General features: G+C 38.1%; 1 long non-coding RNA gene across 1 annotated transcript; it reads left to right on the top strand.

The window, feature by feature from the left end:
- Window positions 1–7,903: 7,903 nt before the first annotated feature.
- Window positions 7,904–10,993, top strand: LOC107321028. The gene is made up of 3 exons (XR_001558432.2): window positions 7,904–7,982; window positions 8,811–8,966; window positions 9,983–10,993. It is a non-coding gene; the product is annotated as an uncharacterized LOC107321028 (long non-coding RNA).
- Window positions 10,994–20,797: the final 9,804 nt, after the last annotated feature.

A 20,797-nucleotide genomic window follows, 5' to 3' on the forward strand; every position in this document is an offset into this window, starting at 1 on the left:
GATTTCCATTTAAATGTCAATCTTGTATTTGGATAAGGCAGCTCAGGCTCCGGTATTTCTGGAACATTCAGTTGATTTCAACATGTTGCTAAATGAGAATTAATGGAAAGTATTGGCATGATTGGGAACCCACACATAGTGTAAAAAAGGGCTGAAGGGTAGACATGGCAAGCTAAATACATGATGTGGTATGCATAGCTACTGGCAGACACTGGAGTAGGACTGACAGTCATCCTTCCCAAAACATTTTGTTCCTTAATACCACTCATATAAAGAAATGCAAATATTTGCCTAGCTAGTTGAGGAGAAAGCAGCACTCTATTAACTGTTTTTATCTAGGTCAGGAGACCTTCTCATCACATGAAGGAGAGAAAATAGGACTATAGGTGACAAGAAATGTAAATTATTTATTTAGATAAAATAGTAAAGCTCAGATGATGGGGAAGAAAATGATGTAATGCAAGTGACTCTGATAAAGGGAAATGATGATGCAAAATGCTGATATAATCAGTCCTTCAAGTAAGAAACCTAGGTGTTTAAAATGGACCTGTGATCTGTTACTGCAGGACAGATTCATGATCATATTAAAAAAAAAATAAATAAATACTGCTTTGAGTGAAATCCACAACCCTTTGTATTTCTTCATAACACATATTCCTATGGTCAGTTTGATGAAAATGAAAAGATAGTAAAATCTGGCAAAATATGTCTGACACAGATGTTCAGAGGAATATCTGGTAGGAAGGAAAAGGAAAAAGGTTCTTGGGCCTGGCTGCATTGTGCCACCTCCATTAATCTGTGAGTGGGTGCATTTTTCTTTTCCTTGAATTTAGACACTTTTCTGGCATGCCTGAATTATGATAGAATCATAGAATTGCTCAGGTTGGAAAAGACCTTAAAGATCATCGAGTCCAACCAAAACCTACCCATACTACCCTAACTCTAACAACCCCCTGCTAAATCATGTCCCTGAGCACCACCTCCGGACGGTTTTTACACACATCCAGGGGTGGTGACTCAATAACCTCCCTGGGGAGCCTATTCCAGTGTTTAACTACCCTTTCTCTAAAGTTCTTCCCGATATCCAACTGAACTTACCCTGGCACAACTTGAGGTCATTTCCCCTCGTCCTGTCACCAGTGAGAAGAGATCATTGAGAAGGAGCTACTAGGTCATCCAGAGATGTACAGAAGCCTAAGGATGATTCCACTAAGAAACTTGGATTTTCTGTTTTCATGTATGTTTGGGAAGAATCTCCCACTGGAGGCCAGTTGCTCCATTCCCCACCTTTCTAACTTTGCACGGTTGTTTTTCATTGAAAATCATCCATTCTAAAGATGGTTTAGGAATCATTGCTATCATCTCACAAAGGACTGTTAAATAAGGAAATGGCTTTGCAAGTAATTGTAGTCATTCAGATGATGCAACTTATGACAATGCTGGCAATCTACATGTATCAACTGGGAAGCTCTGCAGGCACATTCTTTGATTGAGGAAAATGTACAAGTTAGCTTTTAACTGATGGCAACAAATGAATTGAGAAAACGAGTAAAATCATGAAAATACAGTGATGAATGTTCAGCATTAAACTTTAATATTTCTCTATTTTATCTAATATTTTTTCATGTGTAAAATGCTGGAAACTACTTTTCCTGCTTGAGCTCCCACAATTCCCCTAATAACACTTTAAAACAGTAGAAGGTCTGCATCTTTAACTACTAAAATTATTAACTACTAATGTTTTTTGAGAAAGTGGCTTACATAACTAATGTGATTGTGCTGTATGGAATCTGAAATGTTGGCTGGAATCTGAAACAGATTGTGAATTGTCTTTCTTAAAACCCCTAAGGCAGAGAGTAATAATATCTGCACCTTTATTGCTATGCTTTCTGTACAGTTTTTGATGTGATTTTTCAGAGCTCAACACTTCTATCTTCCTTTGAAATAATTGTATGCCTACAGAACATCTTAGAAAATATGAAAAGTGGGGAGCATGGACTCCTAATGATCCAAGGGAATTTTTGTTCAGTTATTTGGAATGGCTTCCTCCACCATATTATCTGTTATGTTTTTTCAGATACAGATTTAGACTATGATTACCAAGTTCTCTTTACCTTCAGTATTTAGATCTAGGGAAATGGTTTGCAGCCATATCTCACAAAGCATCTCATTGCTACATCTACTACAAAGTTTCTTCTCAGGACCATTGTTGTAAGTTTCAAGGTTCTTTGATTTATAATTCAAAGGTAGGTAAGTATTGCCATATAAAGCCATTGTATCTGCATTTCCAGAGAAAAACATGAACTCTGATTTGCTATTGCAAAAACCCTTGAACATTTTGAAGTAATTTATGCTGATGTTTACAATACTGTCTTACTAATTGCAATTCAAATCTTCTACTTACCACACAGTTTAGAGGGTACAACATAGGATCGCACCATAGTTCATGCTATGGTTTAACCCAGCAGGCAGATGAACATCACACATCCTGTTGTTCAGTACCTGTCTCCCAGCAGCATGTGAGAGATCATTGATTAAAAAGTAGAAATCATAGGTCAAAATAAAAACTATTTACTAGGAAAGAAAAGGAAGAGAGAATTAACAATTATATAGAAATGCATATATATACATACAAAATGACTAATGCACAGAGCTATTACTCACCACTGGCAGACCAATGCCCAGCCAGTACCCAGACAGCAACAGTCACCCCTTGGCCATCTCCCCTCAATTTTATAGTTTTTTCACCTGATATCATATGGTATGGAGTATCCCTTTGGACAGTTCAGGTCAGCTCTCCTGATTCTTTGTCATCCCAGCTTCCCTCACTGACAGGACAGTAAGAAAAGCTGAGAAACAGGAACATCTTCGTTCCGTACATCGCTGCTCAGTAACAACTGAAACACTGGTGTGTTTCCAACATTATTTTAAATTCACTAAATAAGTATATTGAGGCTTTGGGGGTGTTATTTTTCCTTTAGCCATCAAGTGTATTGAGCTTGATGAAGAGAAAGCACAAAACCAAGACTAACTTGCTGCTCAAAGATTTTATAAGATGGGTAAGGCTTAATGGATCACCGACTCTGCTGTCCTGAGGGAGTAATGCAAGATGCTGATGCCACATTTTTCTACTTTTACTTCCAAAAAGAAGATCCTGAATGGCTGGTGGGACTTCCATCACTTCCCACAACTTCAAACATCTCACTGCAAGAAAAAATAAATGTGTTTCGGAAGGCACTTAGAATGCAGCGTGCCCAGCTTATGCATATTCTGTATTCTGCTGCTGTACATTTCCTAGAAAGACATGAGCTGTGAAGGGGAAGAAAGAAAGACATAATGGTCTGACCAAGTCATCCCAGTGTGAGAATGTCCACACATGTTACCCCAGAAGAAATGTAGCTGCAACCATTGGTATTGCCAGCAAGAGGGAAATTATGAACCCTGAAGTGAAACCAGGTAGAAAGCACTCAGATAGGAAGCTCAGAAACTGGTGCCAGAACGGTGAGAGAACTCTTATTTTCATGCTTTTTGATAGCAACTAAAAAAGCAACAAGGTTATAAGAACAGTTTTGCACACTGCAAGAGAAGGAGGGTAAGTAATGCCAGATTAGTGAGATAACAAGCATGGCTGTAGTACTGTTATTGATGATGACTGAATTATGACAGACATAAAATGGTTGATAAAAAATTTCTGAAAAAGTTCAGTAATAGTGTGCTTTGGGAACAGAAGTTGTGGTAAATGTCAGAAATGAATGATGTCTTCTGCTTTTTATTTATTTTTAAGCTTTTGTGACATGCTGTGAAATCCCATGGGATAAGTTTGCTTCCTTTAGTACTTGACAGGATGGATACGAGAGCAAGGGGAATAGATTGACTTAGAAAAGAACACTGAGAAAGGCACTGTACAAGTGATTCATTTGGGATAACTGACAGTATGTGGTGTTGTGTCATTCTATATTGAGTGAATATCTCAACAAGGGTTTCACCTCCTCTCTGTAAACCTAGTTGTTTAGTCAATTAAAAGCTGTAACGTGTGCTTCTCATATATGTGTTTAAGTTGAATTATTATCCTTCAAGCACACTGGAGCAGCATGTACTTAGTAAACAAGTAGCTCAACCCTGTTTCTTCATGTCATTTGCAAATAGAAAAGGTTTCCTTTTGGGCAACGCATGAAAGGAAGCTTAGGTTTCTTAGGACACGTCCACTAATTTCACTGGTATTTTTATATTGCATTGTATCAGTGGGTTGTCCAGGAGCATATTGGAATAATGCAAGTGTTGTCAGAGAAAAGATGCTCACGTTTGTGCACGCTGTAGGAAAACAGTGTGGCAGCTGCTGGTTTCCAGGAAGGAGAGATGCCATTAAAAGTGCTGTAAAACTTGGAGTTAAATGAACATGAATGTGGGTGGGTGAACTCAATTTTAAGAAAAACAATTTAATGTAGCTTTTTTTTCTGCATCTGCCAGTTTGCATGGTTGGAATTTTTCATTTGCAGTAAGCCACTGTGTGCCATAGAATGGTAGGGAAACGAAGCAAGAGCTTTGTGAAATGAGCAAATATTTAAATTAGTAAAGGCACAGACTTTAGCAGCATCATCTGAAATATTACATATGTAGGAAAGCATTAGGCCAGTGGCAAATCTGCTTCTGGGATGTGTAACATACTGCCAAATTCAGAAAATGAGAAAATCAATCTAGCATCAGTTGTTGCCTGGTTCTACTTTCTCTATGGGCTTGTATTCATGTATGAAAATGCAGATCCCCAGGTTGGTTGTGAATAAATATTAATTCATTGCTTTCAATGTGTTTGTGCCAATTTATCCCAAGTGAGAGATTGGGCTGGATTTAGTGGAGGTAGCAGTATCAGTGATTTGTCCTCCCTTTTCTTTCATGAGAAAAGAATTCAAGCAGCTGAGGAAGCTGATAAATCATTTGGAAAGACAAATAAAACATAGATCTTGCCTCTGGAGTTTATTCACTGCAACAGCTATTGTTACTTCTGCTACTTACCACTCAGTGGGAAAACATGCGTAAATTCCTTATGTAGAAGAAGCCCAAGTGATCTCAGATCAGTAACATCCAAAACTGACAGTGCAGTCATACTTCCCTGCTGAGAGATGAAGAAATCAAGGTCGGCTCGCAATAAAAAGTTTAGCTTTGACCATATGTACGTGAGGGTGTAGGTTGGTTGCTTTGGAGAATGAGATTTTTTTTTCCCCTGTCAGTTCTTGGCACTCCAAGGCCAATTTAAAATAAATAAATAAATAAAGGCAATCAGAATGCTGTTATTCTGCAGCTGATGACAGAAGTTGGCAAGCAGGGTCCACAGTGACTCAGAAGCAGGGACAAATCTATCTGGGATCTTTCAAATGCTGCTTTGCTCTGGCAGAAATTTCTATCACACTTGTTGCAAACAAAATAGATCAGGGTCAACAACAACCTTTTTTTTTTTTTTTCTGAAAACTTCCAGGTAACTTTGCTTTAATGTGATGGAGCCAAAAGGACAACATCACCTGTTGTCCTGTCGATGATGCTTCCAAATGTCATACATACATACAGCTGTGTAGGTGTTCTCTACCTTAATCAGAGTAGAGTTTCAGAGCAGGGTGTAACTTTCTTCTATTCACTTGTTCATTTCCAAGGTTGTTAATCCTTTTAATGATATAAAGGAATTACAAGTTAGTTCTAGAAGCATGTGTGGAGGGATTCATTGTCTTCATGTTAAACAAGAAAGACTTAGAAAAAGAAGGAACTAGAGAAGTACTCCTGTTGTCCCATACATTATGCCTTTTTGGACATGGTTGTTTGAAATGTGATCAGCTTGTGTGTGGCACAACAGAGAAGGACAAGCATTTGGAAAGTCAAATGGTAATGGGTCAGGTAGACCTCAGTGTTCCTCAGGAGTCACATCTTATGGAAACTATGCAGGAGAAGGGGCGAGAAAGCATATTTTATCCTCCCTTCATGCAGTGTCACCTCCTTTCACGTAGAAGTTTCTCTTTGGCCAGCACCTGCTCTCTTTCAGAGGTCAGAGAACAAGCTAAGTCTAGTGTAGTCCCATCCATAGGCAAAAACAAGGGGAAATTCCTATTTCTTCGGCCTTCTTTTGTTGCACTGGCCTTCTTTGAGCCTCATAAGAGGCAGTGGCACCATCAAAGTGTGTATGTGTGTAAATACATTATAATATAGACCCGTGAAGCATTATCTTCTGATTTCATACACTTGAGCCTAAGACAGATATCATCAGTTGTTTCAGGTAGCAGAGATGTGATTTATTATTGTGTTACTGGTTTAGTTTACATACTATGCTTTGATCCATCCTAACATTCTCTGCACTAGGATTTTTCTTGCCCACTGGTATTCATATGTGGAATACATCTTGAGAATTTATTCTACCTTACCCATGTCCTTACTAAAGGTATTACTATGTTCCACTGTATGCATATTACTGGTCTATTCTACTGAGTATTGGTTGTGGTCAATAGGAAATGAGTGTTTTCCCATAGGTAAATATGTAGTCATATAAAGCTAAAATTCAACAAAAGTTTTTTGGTGTTTTTTTTTTTTTTTTTAATATAGCATTTTAATATAGAATATGTAATTATAAACTGTAGAAGTGTGTTTCTCACTGTAGTGGAATAGCTAGTCGTGGCTTGAATCAGTGATTGAGCACCTGGTAGGAAGGCAGAGCCAACACAGGTGAGCTCAGGTGCATGCAATGCACCTGATTGACTGGAAGGAGTGGAGAAAGGATCCAACCCTCCCCAGATCTCATTTAAGGGTTGGCAGTAAGGGAGGTAAGGGTAATCTTTCTGGAGACTTCTTTGTAGCTGAGTCTTTCTGAGGGTATGTGGTTTTTTTTTCCTCTTACTGCCGTGTTTGCTGCTGTTGTGTCTGAGCAGATCCTTGCTTTCTGTAGCTTGGGATCTTGCTGCTCTGCTGTCTTATTGTGCTTTCCATTGCATTATAATCAGGTTATGCTCATAAGAGGATGGTGCATAGAAATTTCAATGTAGTGTGGTCTCTCCACTCAGTACTGGTCACAGAAAGTACCTTGAAACTGCTATTCAGCATTACAGATGCTCTAGTTTACTTTCTTCTAAATGTGAAGATGCCAGTATAACAGTCTAATGAGTAATGATCTGTTGGACAGATTGCTTATATAAGGTTTTCTCTAGTTTTTTTCTGTGGCTTCCCTTCCTGGTGCGTCATGCCATGGAAGAGGCTTTCTACTGATTTTTGCGATGCATCTATGAGGTTTCCTGCCATCAAAATTTACTTATGTCCAGAAAATGAGGGGAGTATGATTTTTAGTCTAGTGGCTACTTAGGTATAGGTGCAGCAACGAGATTAGTGACTACTTATTTTATAAACTATAAGTTATCTTTGTCATATCCTACCTGAAAGAGTTTTATCACAGGTACTTTGTTGAGTTGGAGTTTCATGTTCTGTGAGCGTAGTGTTTCTGCTCTATTCCTTTTTTGCCATTTTTTGTTTTCTGAAGTTTTATTTTTACACTGTTGCATGATATACGTTTAAAAGCAAAGTAGCAATACTTCTCAGCTTATTCAGTTTTTGAAGGTATTTCCTAAATATACTCCATTTTACGCAGGAATATATATTTGACCAAAAACCAAATAACCTTAACACTTAATCTTCAAATTAAAGAAGTTTACTATCCCATTTTATAACACGATAGAAGTACTCCCTCAAGATCTAATTCAGACTTTGAACTTCTACCAAATATCAGACCTACAGCTTTCTGATCAGTCTATTTTGCTAGTAATAGATGGACTCCCATCACTACCTGTCACGCTGTGCATCAACACTCTCAGTCCCAAGGTACTGTTAAATGAGTTCCACTTGGGCAAAACAGCATGTTTTTGACACTTTCTCATCTTTAGGTGCAGGTCTTTGGCTTTGAAGTGATTTCCACTCTTTCAGTCTCTTTGCTCACATGGAATGACAAGTTTTGTTATTACGTAAGTTACTCCTGAAGTAATGCCTCCCATTTATTTCTATGGAAACTACAACAGATAGAGTAAGTGCAATAATGGTATTTGATGGAACAAATTCTCAGCTAAAAACACTGTTTTTCAACCTGGTCCCCACCATTAGCTGTGCTTTTTTGTTAGTGACGCGTAAGTGCTTGCATGCTGCACTCATAAAAATCTGTACGGGTGGAAGTGACCTGCTATCAGATCACCCATCAACCGTCTGTTCTTATATCCACTGTTTGGACTCCAGAAACATTCAGGAAGTGTCAGTGAATATCAGTGGGTGCTGTTTATTCTGCATGGAGGAATTCAGTGAAACACCTTTGTTTCATCTGTGCTTCTCTGTCAGATGCCATGTTATCAGACTGCCCCTCTGCTGTCATCTGTCACACAGCAACAAAATGCGAGGGAGTATTTTCTGCAGGGTTACATCTCTGCTGCCATACCACCACTGTCTGCCTCTGTGGTTGTGAGCAAACGTAATAAAACACAAAACATTACTTTTAGAGCAGCCCTTTCAGACTTAAAAATGGTGGTAGTAGTAATAATAATAATAATCACAGCAATTTAGATAATTCCAGAAAGTGTTGTGAACCTCCTGAATCATCAAATAAAGTTCTTGATGTGGATTTAAATCTTTTTTGAAAGATTTTGAAACTTGGAAGCCACTGTGGAGTCTGCATAGGTTTTAGATTGGCCGACCTGTTGTCCTTTCAGTATAGTGCTTCTTACAAAGCAGTGGAAATCCTCTCACTTTTTCTTTCTAACCAGCTGATGTCTTATCTCTCTTGACCCCAGCTCTCTTTCTTTCAGGTGTGTAAGAAATTATTTCACGTGCTTAAATGTTTTAATGTCACTGATGCCTGAAAAAAAGAAACCACCCAGGGACTGTTAATGTTGGCTGTATTCTCTTTTGGTATTCAAAGCGAAGAGGGTTTTGAATTCAGCTGAATGGGAACTTCCATTAACGTAAGTGTCCTACAGATAAAAGATATCTTTTTTTTTTTTTTTTTCTTATTTTTGGTCTTATTAGGAGAAAGGAAGGACAACAGAAGAATAAGGAGATGTGATAGCTCTTTGCATTTGTTTTTTAATTATGCCCAGAAACACCAGCAAAGGTGGGGGGAGGAAAGGGAGGGAAATACAAGAAACATTTACTTGCTTACTGTTGACCTCTTTTTAGCAAATTTAGGATCCATTATTGCACCTCCATTGCAACCATGTTAGGAAGGAAAACATACTGTCTCAAAGAGAAAAAAACGTAGACTTTTTTATTTTTTTCAAAAGGAGATCGCATTGTACACCTACCCCAAGGTATAGAAAATCTAGATATATTCAGGGTCATTCCATTTTGTTTGATGTGGAAGTTAATCCATTGGGAATGGAGTGAAGTTGCCTCTGTTCTTCTGTGTCCTTTTCTTTCTATGGTGTAACGGTTAATTTTGATGTTATTTATGTGCACATCCTCATTTTCTTCAAATCTATTAACTTTCTACAATCCAAAGGAATTAGAAACCTCAGAAATTACATTTTGTTTAGGTTTCCTGTTCTCTTTACATACCTTTTAGTGTCACTTTCTTGTATGACTATTTTTTTTCTTCTGTTTTTAGACCAAAGTCTGCCAGTTAGATCAGAGAAACCCCATGAGGTCCTTTTGCTTTGCTTGTATTCTGAGCTGGCTGAGAAATATTTTTACATCTAGTTTTCTAGAAAACTTTCAAGTCCTCACTGTATTCATGAATACATGCAAATAGCATCCAACTAAAAAGAAACAACTTGTGATTCTTTTCTTTGACCTAAGATCTCATAACCAGAACCTAAATCTTAAAACAAAAAATAGTTCCACCTACTGAGTACCCAGATGCTATAATGTTCTCCTTGATTTTTTATTTATTTATTTTTTTTTCAGAACAAAGGTATGAATGTAAATTTTGGCATAGTAACTGTGACATATTTATGTAATTTCCTCTGTGATTGCTCTGCAGACAAAATGAATGCGTTACAGTACTTATTTGTTTAAGCACCCTGTACTTGCTTCTAAAAGTCCCTACTTCATGTCTTGGACAAGTGGCTGCTCCACAGAGGTTTCTGTGAAGATATCATATCAGGTACTTTGTACCCTAGGATTATTTTTACTGTTGAAAATACTCAGAAGCACAAATAGGATCTTTGTCAACTACTTGAGTGGCTTTCTGATATTAAGGTTTAACTTAAGGTAGTGTTACCAAGGACTCAGATCAGGAACAGAATGAAACTAAGGTGTAGCTAGGAGGATAAATTGTGGTCTCGGTGAGGAAGGTTTGAATAAGATGTAAATCTTGGTGTATTCACCCTGGAAAAGGCTTGGAAGCTAGAAGGTAAACAGATCATTCTTCTTCCACATGACTATTATGTAGGCTTGTTTGAAAGGCTTTCCCCCTCAACTCTGCTTTTCCTATTTCATGAGCCTGCAGCCAAATTGCAATATTTTCACAGTACCTCATTTAGCATAGCTGCCTATGTATGGGAGGACAAAGCCCAGTAGCATTTTCAGCAGGAGTTCGGGGCCAGCACGGTGTTTCATCAAAGATACTATTAACATCTGTTTATTTGCAGTTCGTGGTTTAAATCTCAGTGGGAACTCATCTGCCAAGGGGAAGGGTTTCAAATAAGGTCAAGTGAGAAATATACTCTACTCCACCCCAGGTTGTGGAAGGCATATTTTCATTCCATCTTTGTTATTTTTCCTCAAGCTGAAGTACAAAATCATCTGGACTGAAAAACACATGTTGTTTATTGTGCATGAGAGATGGATACACCATGTGTGGGAGGTAGCACGGCCATTTGCCTTCTTTCTCCAAAATAGTGGTAATGCCTGCAAAGAATCCTGCTCTGAAGAGAAATCATCTTTGCCTGTAATTTCACCTGTATTGGGGGGTTAATCATTTCTGCTGAGATGCAGTTGGTTTTCCCACTAAAGAAGAAACAAAGAAACCTTGTTTATGGGATTGACTGATCCTGAGTTGGCTAGGTGGCAACTTCAGCAAGACCAGAGTATTTCATAATTTGGAAGCTAAAGTTCCCTTTGCTCTGAGTGGAAAGGTCTGAAGTTTTTGCATTGACTACAGGAAAGGACAGAGCAGTGTTCATTTTTGTTATTTCTACACACCGGGAAGTGGCTGTTCTAAGGCAGCTGAAATGGAGCTAAGCACTACTGTTAATATTTGCCTTTCAGCGGGTTTGATGGTGACCTTCCTTCCTCAGTTCACCCAAATGAAGTTAAAAGATGGAAAGGAAAAAGTTCTAAGTGCTCAAAAACGACTCTCTTCAAAAGTCATGTAATAGTGCTGTGGATGGATTTTAAAATAGGACTTGTTAAATTTATGATCACTAATAACATTTGTAGTTACAGTGTGCAAGCAAAGATAAGGCTGCTCTAATTTCATGCTTCAGGAGGTGAGATGATTGCCCACAGGGGGTCAGGAAGGATATTTTCCCTCCATGCTTATACAGGACTGCACAGCTATTTGGGGTCCATAATCGCCCATATGCCCAAAGAACATGCCTAGATTTAAGCATGTACTCAAGTAATACTAGGGCTGCTAAGCTTTCCTATTACTGTGAGTGATATTAAGCATCCACATAGCATTCATCATTCTGTAAATCCTCTAAAAAAATAAAAATAAATCAAATTCTGCTCATTCTGATAGTAACCCCTTTCAGCTCAGTCTGGTATCTCCAAGGTTTACCAATGACTGATGGTGATGTCTGATTAGTTACCTAATACATCCACTTCTGTAAGCTTCTCCAGAAGGACTATGTATGTGAAACATGAGTAATGGGAGGCATCTAAAATACTGTAGAGTATTCCACTAGTGTCAGAAGCCTTCTTTAATCTTAAGATCTGTGATTACTTCTGAATTTCAGAGATGATAAATCTTTGGTGATCAAAAGATAAAGATTAAGCGTCTATGCAAATGGTAAACAGCAAGTAAATTAGAGTACACGTCCTTATCTAAAATTACAATGTAAATGAGGAGAAGTGGTGGAAATGATAGTAAGAACTAGCTTTTAATTTCAAAGAATTCATATAGACATTTTGGGAATTTAATATAATGCAGAATTTCCTAAATACTTTTATTATAAATTACAGAAAGCTTTGCACTATTCTCATTCAGCACATGAAAATAATAAGGCAAAGCAATTAAGCAACTTGGTCAAAACCTTGGAGTGAATTAGAGAGACCATGTCATTTGCCAGGGGAAAAAAAAAAAGAACATGGTATTTGATCTTTCTTAAATGTCTTGTCCTGACTGTTCACATGGGAACTAATCAAGTTGCGCATGAATATAAAATGATAGTGGATATTTTTCTATCTGTTCATTTTATATAGAGAAGCTGTTTTTTCTTACTGCATGTGTTACATTCACATAGTTATGAGAAGGTATTTCAGAAATTCTGGTCCAGCTAGATTTGAGGTAGATACTATGAAGTTTACAGATTTTGACATAATAAGTTTTCCTTTAGCCAATACATTCAGTAACCCAGCCAGCTTGCAAAACACAGGATTTGGCTTCTTGTGATGGTCAGTCTTTGGATGGAAAAAGTGACCATTTCAACACTACATCCAGAAGCGATGTGCACCTTGTACAGTTTTTGTGTGATAGGAATTCATTAATTTGCTACTGGATTATGTAATATAGTTTTCTCTTCACCCACACACTCTGATCGCTACTCCGTGTCCCTCCAAGGACCAAGAGTATAGTTTAGCACTTCTTCATTCTTTGCATATCAGTCTCATTAAATCCAGTGTTTAATTGTTTAAGAGCTGAAAAGTTGCAAGCAAATTCAGAGTAGACAGTTTGCATGCGAGTATGATTGCTAAGCAAGCTAGATATTGTAGACAGAAATGGGACAAATCATTTTTGCTCTGCTTCTGAGACACAGCAGGAGAGTAAAATGGAAGGCATTTGCATGTCCTCAATCTTTGATCCATTTCTGGGTATATCATTTCCCTGCAGCATGTGATGTCAATTAGATGATCCAAAAAAATACCACTAAGGCTTGCAACAATACTAATCTGAAAATCACTCCTTCAGAGTTGCACGCAGTAGGAACCAGGCTGGTCCAAAACTGCTTTCTGACTTGTCTGTTATAAGATGTTTTATTGAATATACAACCTGTGGCAGGTTAAGGAATTAGCTCATTTCCACAAAGTGATGCATCAATGTGGTAGCAGCTAAGCAGTACGTCAGTAGGTATTATACCTGTGTAGTCAGTTAAGTGTAAGAGTCAGAGACTTGGTGAGCATTCTGGGGCTAATCTTACAGCTGCCTGTGTTTGCTAATGAATGCCTCCCTTCCTTCTATATTTTCAGTCTTCAAGTGTTCAGCAAGAAGCTGGGAGATTGACAGGTCTCTGGCTGAGATATAACCTATGCCAGAATTTCCTCTGTGGGAACTGCAGATACAATGATTTCAATGTACTGTAGGTGACAGCCTCAAATTAAACCATACAAAGGAATTAGTCAAACCCAAACTCTGTGTCTCCCTGAATTTGTTGATCCAGGCTGGTCCAATTTTGAACAGTTTTCTTAGATAGTAGCAATGTTTATTCTCAGTACCTGCTATTCATTTATTCCTATTAGGACAACGCAGGTTTTTGGAGCTAAAATGTAGTAATGTGACAGAAGCCAATTACCCGCTGCATGCTTGGCTACATGGGTATGGGGGAACAATATATACCACCTGTCTTAGCAGTGATTCCATCCACCAATTTCTCCATTGAGGGAAAGGTTATAAAAGGTCCAACAGATATCTCTGTTCACTGAGACCTATTTTAAAGTGATTTAATTACCAGTAGCCAACTGGGAGTGCAGTTAGTTGTGGTGTTGGGTTTTTTATTATTATTTTTATTGTCTTAGAACCTGTTGCTTTATTTTGTCTGTGACTTTCATTTTTAGATAGCTTATTATCCAGCTTTTTTTTTTTTTCCCACGTTATAGTTAAACATTTATAAGCAATGGAAGATCTTGAACAGAGAAAGATATATACAGAATAAAAGTAGTTACATTAGTGTGTGAAAAGTGGGTCTTAAAGTTTCAACTTGAAATATAGTGGGAGTAGATGTCCCACATCTGTAATCAGGACTCTGATTATGCCTTTGTTAGAGATACTGAAATTAGATACTGAGCAGAAATAGCAGGGTAGGCAGGGGAAAAAGACTTTATTTTCTCTTTAGGATTATCAGCAATAAAATTTGAAGGAAGTTCAAGAAATGCCTTTCAAAAAGATTTGTATTATAGAATTGTCAACAGCGTTTATAACTTCTGCTTTGCCCTTCATTCTTCTGGGGCCTTTTGTTGGTTTGATTGTTGTTTTATTTTTCTGCCATTTTCTTAGTGATGTTCACATCAGTACCATCTGATTTTATGACTTTATCATTATTTGTTTCAGAATCTTAATTTAGTCATGTGTTGGCAGTAGTGTCCCTCAGAATGTAGCATAATGCAGTATAGCACAGCTTGAATTGCACACTCCAAATCTATGCCCTAGAGTGAAGTGTGATTACTGAAATAAGCATAGAAAGAAAATAAAGAGGTTTCAGAAAGTTAGAATTAACTGGCTTCTTAAGGCCATGTGGGCTTTCCAATTGTGCACTCTTCCTCAGAGTATAAACTAGGAAAAGAAATCACCATTGGCTGAAAGTGCCATTTATTTTGCTCTGTATTTCAGTGCACTTGGGATAAATGGAAGGGAGGTATGTAATGCTCCCAATTTCAAACTTAGCCTTCCTTCTGTCTTGATGTTGGATGCTATCACTACAGATAGGCTTGTGGGAGACTGTGGGAAGATATGCTGCTGCTTGGCTTTACTTCATTAGAAAAGCACACATAACATCTACCCAGAGACTATAATGGTAAGCAGAGGAATGATGGAAGGGGGGTCTGGATAAAAAAATTGTGATTCTAGAGATATGAGTTCAATTATTTCTTCCATATCAAGGCTGGTGCTGGATTTTGAGAAGGTTGCTTAGCTTCTCAATTCTGCATTTGTTCAGAGTAGATAACAGTAGATTTCTGCTTCTCTGGAAAGAAAATTATGTGAGAGATTATGAGAAATAAGGTGTTTTAGAAACCAGAGAGGTGAAAAGAGAGAACTGAAAAACAATTGTTCAAGTCCTTAGAAGAGTTGCTCTTGAACTACAGTTACCTGGTGTTGATAGCCTGAATTATTCCTAGGTTTTTGTTTGTTGTTTTTCCTCTCTGCCTCAGACACCCTCCAAACAGAGGCTCAGAGCATAGCCTTGCTGTGTGAACTCTTTCTGTGACAGCACTGAAGGATTAATGGCAAGTTGCTGGAGTAGTAGGAGCTTGTTTGTATGAACTCATTCACAGACATCTCTGCTGCCCAGCAGCTTCAGAGCATCACAGCAGATGCTGTATTTTTTTCAAGCCAGACCTGACTTTTTGATATTGAACTGTCAAAAGAATATGAAGGTGATGTGTATTTTGTTCTCCAGAATATGATCATGATCCAGAGCTGCTTCTACTGTTCTACTTGTTTGTTTTTCTGTAAAAATTGTTGAAAAAAACAGAAGGAAAACAAAGCAAAAAAGTTGGATCTGACATTTCTGCATAGCTTTCTTACTCTGTAGGCTGTTTCTCAGAGTCACTGTGCCCACCACAAGGGAAGAGCAACTATTCAGGCAGTGGTTAGCAACCAAAGAACTCAGAGTGTCACCAGCGTTTCTGAAAAAACATTTGAGCTACCTTTTGCCCAAGAACATTTAGAAGAAACCCCTGATGTTATGAAGAGTGCCTTGGGACTATTAATCACCAAGGCTCAGAACAAAATGTTTGTTGATTGTTCATAGAAATGTATGTCAGCCAGAAAAATATTTCCTTCTCTAGTTTTCCGGAAGAGTACTCAGATGTAGGTTAAAACAGCAGAGTAGCAAGAAGATTCTCTCAACAGGATGTCCACCCCCTGACTTTCTGAACTGAATGAATCAGAGATAAATCTTTTTAGTTCCATGTGCAAAAAAAAAAAAAATAAATAAAAAAATGACCCTAGAAGAAAGAACAGCTTTGTAGAGTGGTCATCAATCACTGTCCATTCCTAAACAACAAACATTTGCATATCTTGGAAAGGAAAGATTTGAAAGACTTGTTGCTTCATCTTGGATAGTCTGATTTCAAACCTCACTTGGATTAGACTGTACTTAGTAATACGTTTTATTTAGAATCATTGATTTTGATATCCTAGCATGATTAATTATGTAGAAGATAAATTGCAATTATGTCAGTAGTTTTAGAATCCATGCCAGTTGTCCAACCAGTAACTTATTCTCTTCACTGTCCAAGGTTTGCACACTGACTTCAACAGAGATGCTCAAAAAGGTTTTACTACAGAAACATTATAAGTAGCATTAACATTCAGTACAACAACAGGCAGTATTAGGAGAAAAGTAAACAGAAACCTGACTGACCCAGGAGGATGGCAAATTTCATTCTCTCTCGTAGATCCTGTTTCAGACCTGAAGAATTGTTGGAGTACATGGAAACATACCTGGTTTTGCTAATTATATCAGATATTTGGATCACACTGGATCCAATTTATATATAAATATATAAATCTAGGCTATTTCATGTTTGAGAGGGTTTTGTAGGGAAACTCCTGCAAGCCATCCTTTCCTATGTGGGAAGAGAGATTGCAGATGTATTATACCTGGTAGTTTTGCTGGAGTAAAGTGTTTTCTGTAAGAGTTATATTTCTAGTTGAGAAGGGTCAAGGTAATGCTACTGAGATTGCTGCCAGGTAACAGAAGACCTTTAATATCTGTGTTATGCTTGCTCCTATGTAATATGTTGGTCTCTATTCTTGAAGGCACCATGAAATTAGTACAGATATGTTCAGCCTAGATGTAAGCACCTAGGCAAGTAGATGAGAACATGAAAGTCTGATGTCTTGGCTCCTTGTCTGTTACAGGCAGATGTGTCCAATCTGCAGCTCCTGCTTGCTTAGCAGCTGCCTGATATTAGAGGGGAAGACTCAGCAGAGGGCTGGTGGCCTGTATGAAAAGGCATAAAGCCACTACAGTGGTGCCTTGTTTCCCAAGATACATGTTGTACAATTTTTTTGGAAAGGAAAAAGCAGGAAATGGTATATGCTCCTTTTTTTAAAAAAAAAAAAAAATACGAGCAAAACACCCTGCCCCTTGTGATGTTTACCTTTGTGTAACTGAGTTATAGTTACAAACACAGGGTCTAGGAGGTTACCATGTGCAGTCATCCATTCAAATCCTCGTCTACAGCTTCCCAGGAGGCAAACCTAATAGTAGGTGATACGCTCAGTAGATTGAAGGAAAGGGCTTGCAACTTGGGCATGATAAAGAACATTTCTGGCACAGTGGAAGAGGATTGTTCTTCTGTAGCTATTCTGTATAATTTTCAGTGACATGCTACTTCTCATTTGTCATCTAGAATGAAAGGTCACGCTGACACCAGTGCCCTCGGTAACTCCCTAGCAGCCACTAGAAGGAAAATTCTGTTAATGCATTTGTTTTCCTGACAGGTACAACGGATGCAGCTGGACTGGTAACCATTTGGCTGGTAACCTTTCCACCTGGCACTTATTTATGTTATTGAAATGTACATTCCAGATGACTCACTCTTTAGGCTACGGTTTGACTTTCAGACATAGCTGTGGTCCTTCTGGTTCAAGATGTGTTAGGTAAACGCCAGCAAGAAGCACCAGTGCTGCTGTTAGTTGCGTGGTGAGCTGCTATGCTCTGGGGAAGGGTCAAATCTATCTTTGAAAGTATAGCATGTTTAGGGAGGGACAAGAATGGACTGTTCCTGTCTTATACCAGCTTTATTCTATAACCACTTTGACTTCATTGGATTCATTCAAGGTTTGCATAAATTGAGACAATACAATTAGGTGCAAATAAGACTGATCAGTTAGATGTTCAATTCTATCTCAAAAGGGGCTGCAATGCTGAAATCCTGATCTTCGCTGTTAAGTCTAGCAAGGTATTTTAAGAAGAAAAGATTGTCTTTAATGCTTTTGAGCTGGAAACTTTTGAGTTGCCTCTGCTGTTTCTTTGTTAACATTTTCATTATTATGCTAGACAGTAAAGAGTTAGCTAGTAATAGAGAGAGCTTTGAGGTTAAATCTGTGATAGCTTTAAAATCAGGAACAATTGTGAGGTATAATTAAGTTGAAAAGGCCACAAAGGAAGAAGTTTCTAATTTTAACATAAAATACACAGCTTCAGTTAAAAAAATACTTGGCAAATTTCACAGAGAGCAATTGTAGAAACCACATAAGACTCATAACTAATACAGATAAATTTTCAGAAGTCATAAAATTGATTATTTTTTTAATTATTTTTTTAGAGGACTAGTTAAAAGTCTATTACGTGTACTTTTTAATATAGGTAGTTTCTTGCCTTGTATTATTTACTCAGAATAGGAAATGTAACAGGGTACTGGGTTTATATATGGTAAGTTTAAGCACTGTTCATCTGACTGGTTAAATGCAGACTGACTAACACTAATGAAGATAATTTTCATAAATACAGTGTGGATATATGTATGAGTAAGGCCTTCCATGTGTAATTAACTGAAAGGTTAGAGTTTGGGCCTTCTTCTACGAGTGAATCATAGAACTACTGAGCTAGCAATTGCTTGTAAGCTTTTCAGTATGCTAGCTAGAAATTATAAAATATAAAATCTACTCAAAAGTTTGTATACAATTAATCTTTCTGTATATTGAAAATAAAAAGGATGATATGAACAACTTGTAGTTACAGTTTACAGTAAAAATATCCAAGAAGCAAAAAATCTGTAATTGCTTTGGACCTCCTCATTGTCAGATGCTGGGAGGGAAAGTCTGAAGCTTCAGTGCCGTCTGAAGCATTTCTGCCTTTTGCTGAGTTAAGGCAGTGGTTTAATTCTAAAGCAGTGTAGAATTTTTCAGTACACAGAAGGAGGGAGGAACGGAAATCAATATTTGAAAGTTTTTTAAAGTGTTGTTTTACTTCAACTGCAACAAAGTACAAAGCACAGTAGAAATGTGGTGTGCATTGTTAAAGATATAATGAACAACATTTCTGCACTAGACCTGCAATATTATTTTCCTTATAAAACAGTGGCAAATTTAATTACTGTAGAGATATTGATTCAACGATAAGGGTGTTTTGTTTTTGTTTTTTTTTTCCCCTGTAATGGTGCATACTTTTGCACAATATTGCATCTCCTATGTCACTTGTATAGAACAAATGTGTTATATATAATAACAGTAAATGCAAATATCTCATTCTTGAAGAACTGAAGTATAAGCATACCAAAAGTCAATGCAGCTCAGAATGCTGTCTCTGATAGTGATACACTTTAAGTCCAGCTGGCAACCTGCTACAAGTGGTGTCCCCCAGGGGTCAGTATTGGGGCCCATCTTGTTTAATATCTTTATTGATGACCTAGATGAGGGGATTGAGTGTACCTTCAGTAAATTTGTAGATGACACCACGTTGGGAGGTGATGTGGACCTGCCTGAAGGTAGGGAGGCCCTTCAGAAGGATCTAGATAAGTTGGATCATTGGGCTGAGGTGAATGGGATGAGGTTCAACAAGGCCAAGTGCCAGGTCCTGAACTTTGGCCACAATAACCCCATGCAGTGCTATAGGCTTGGGACTGAGCAGCTGGATGACTGTGAAGGGGAAAGGGACCTGGGGGTGTTGGTTGATGGTTGGCTTGCGTTCAGCCAAGCAGCAGGAGCAGAGAGGTAATCATCCCCCTGTATACAGCCCTGGTGAGGCTGCACCTTAAGTATTGTGTTTAGTTTTGGACCTCTTGCTACCAGAAAGACATTGAGGCCCTGGAACATATCTGGAGAAGTGCAACAAAACTAGTGAGGAGTTTGGAGCACAAGTCTTATTGCACTCTACAGCTTCCTGAAGGAAGGTTATGAAGAGGAGGGGTTTGGCCTCTTCTCCCAGGCAGCAAACAGGATCCAAGGAAATGGCCACAAGATGTGCCAGAAGAGGTTTAGATTAGACATAAGGAAAAGCTTTTTCTCTCAGAGGGTTGTCAGGCACTGGAATGGCTGCCCAGGGAGGTGGTGGAGTCACCATCCCTGGCAGTGTTCAAGGGGCATCCTGGATGAGGGGCTAAAAGATACGGTTTAGTGGCTTGTGGTAGCAATGATAATGGGAGGATGGTCGGACTAGATGATCTTGTAGGTCCTTTCCATCCTTGTGATTCTATGATTCTATGAAATTGGTCTTGTACCTGTTATATACTCCCATTTATCAGCTGTCTCTAGGACAGACATTCTTGTGTAGAGGTATTTTCTTCTGTATTGAAAAGTATTTCTTGGATTTTTATTCTGTGAATTTATCTGTGGGTGTTTTTTTGTTGTTGTTGTTTTGTTTAATAATGTGGTTTTCTTCTTATTTTAGATTGTGGACTATCTTGTGGCTGTAAGATGTCATATCCATTGATAAACAGTGCTGCTCGTACACTGTTTGCAGTTTGTTCTCTCAATTTAATAATGGTGTGCCAAGCATCTAACAACCCTGGCCTTCATAGACACTTCCACTGAAACAATCAGTCAGTGCATTTTATGTTAAATCATAAAGATTATTTCTATTCAAGTCCCAGTTAGCCTTTGATTACTTGCATGAGGTTGTTGAGAAGTTTGATGTGAGGTCTCCTGGAAACAGCTATATGCAAGCATTATCAATCCATTAGGGAAGAAGCAGACAGAGCAATTTGTAACACAGGTAATTGTGTTCCAGTTATTTACACTTCCTTT

This window comes from Coturnix japonica, chromosome 1, assembly GCF_001577835.2.
Source record: "Coturnix japonica isolate 7356 chromosome 1, Coturnix japonica 2.1, whole genome shotgun sequence".
Taxonomy (NCBI): Eukaryota; Metazoa; Chordata; class Aves; order Galliformes; family Phasianidae; genus Coturnix; species Coturnix japonica.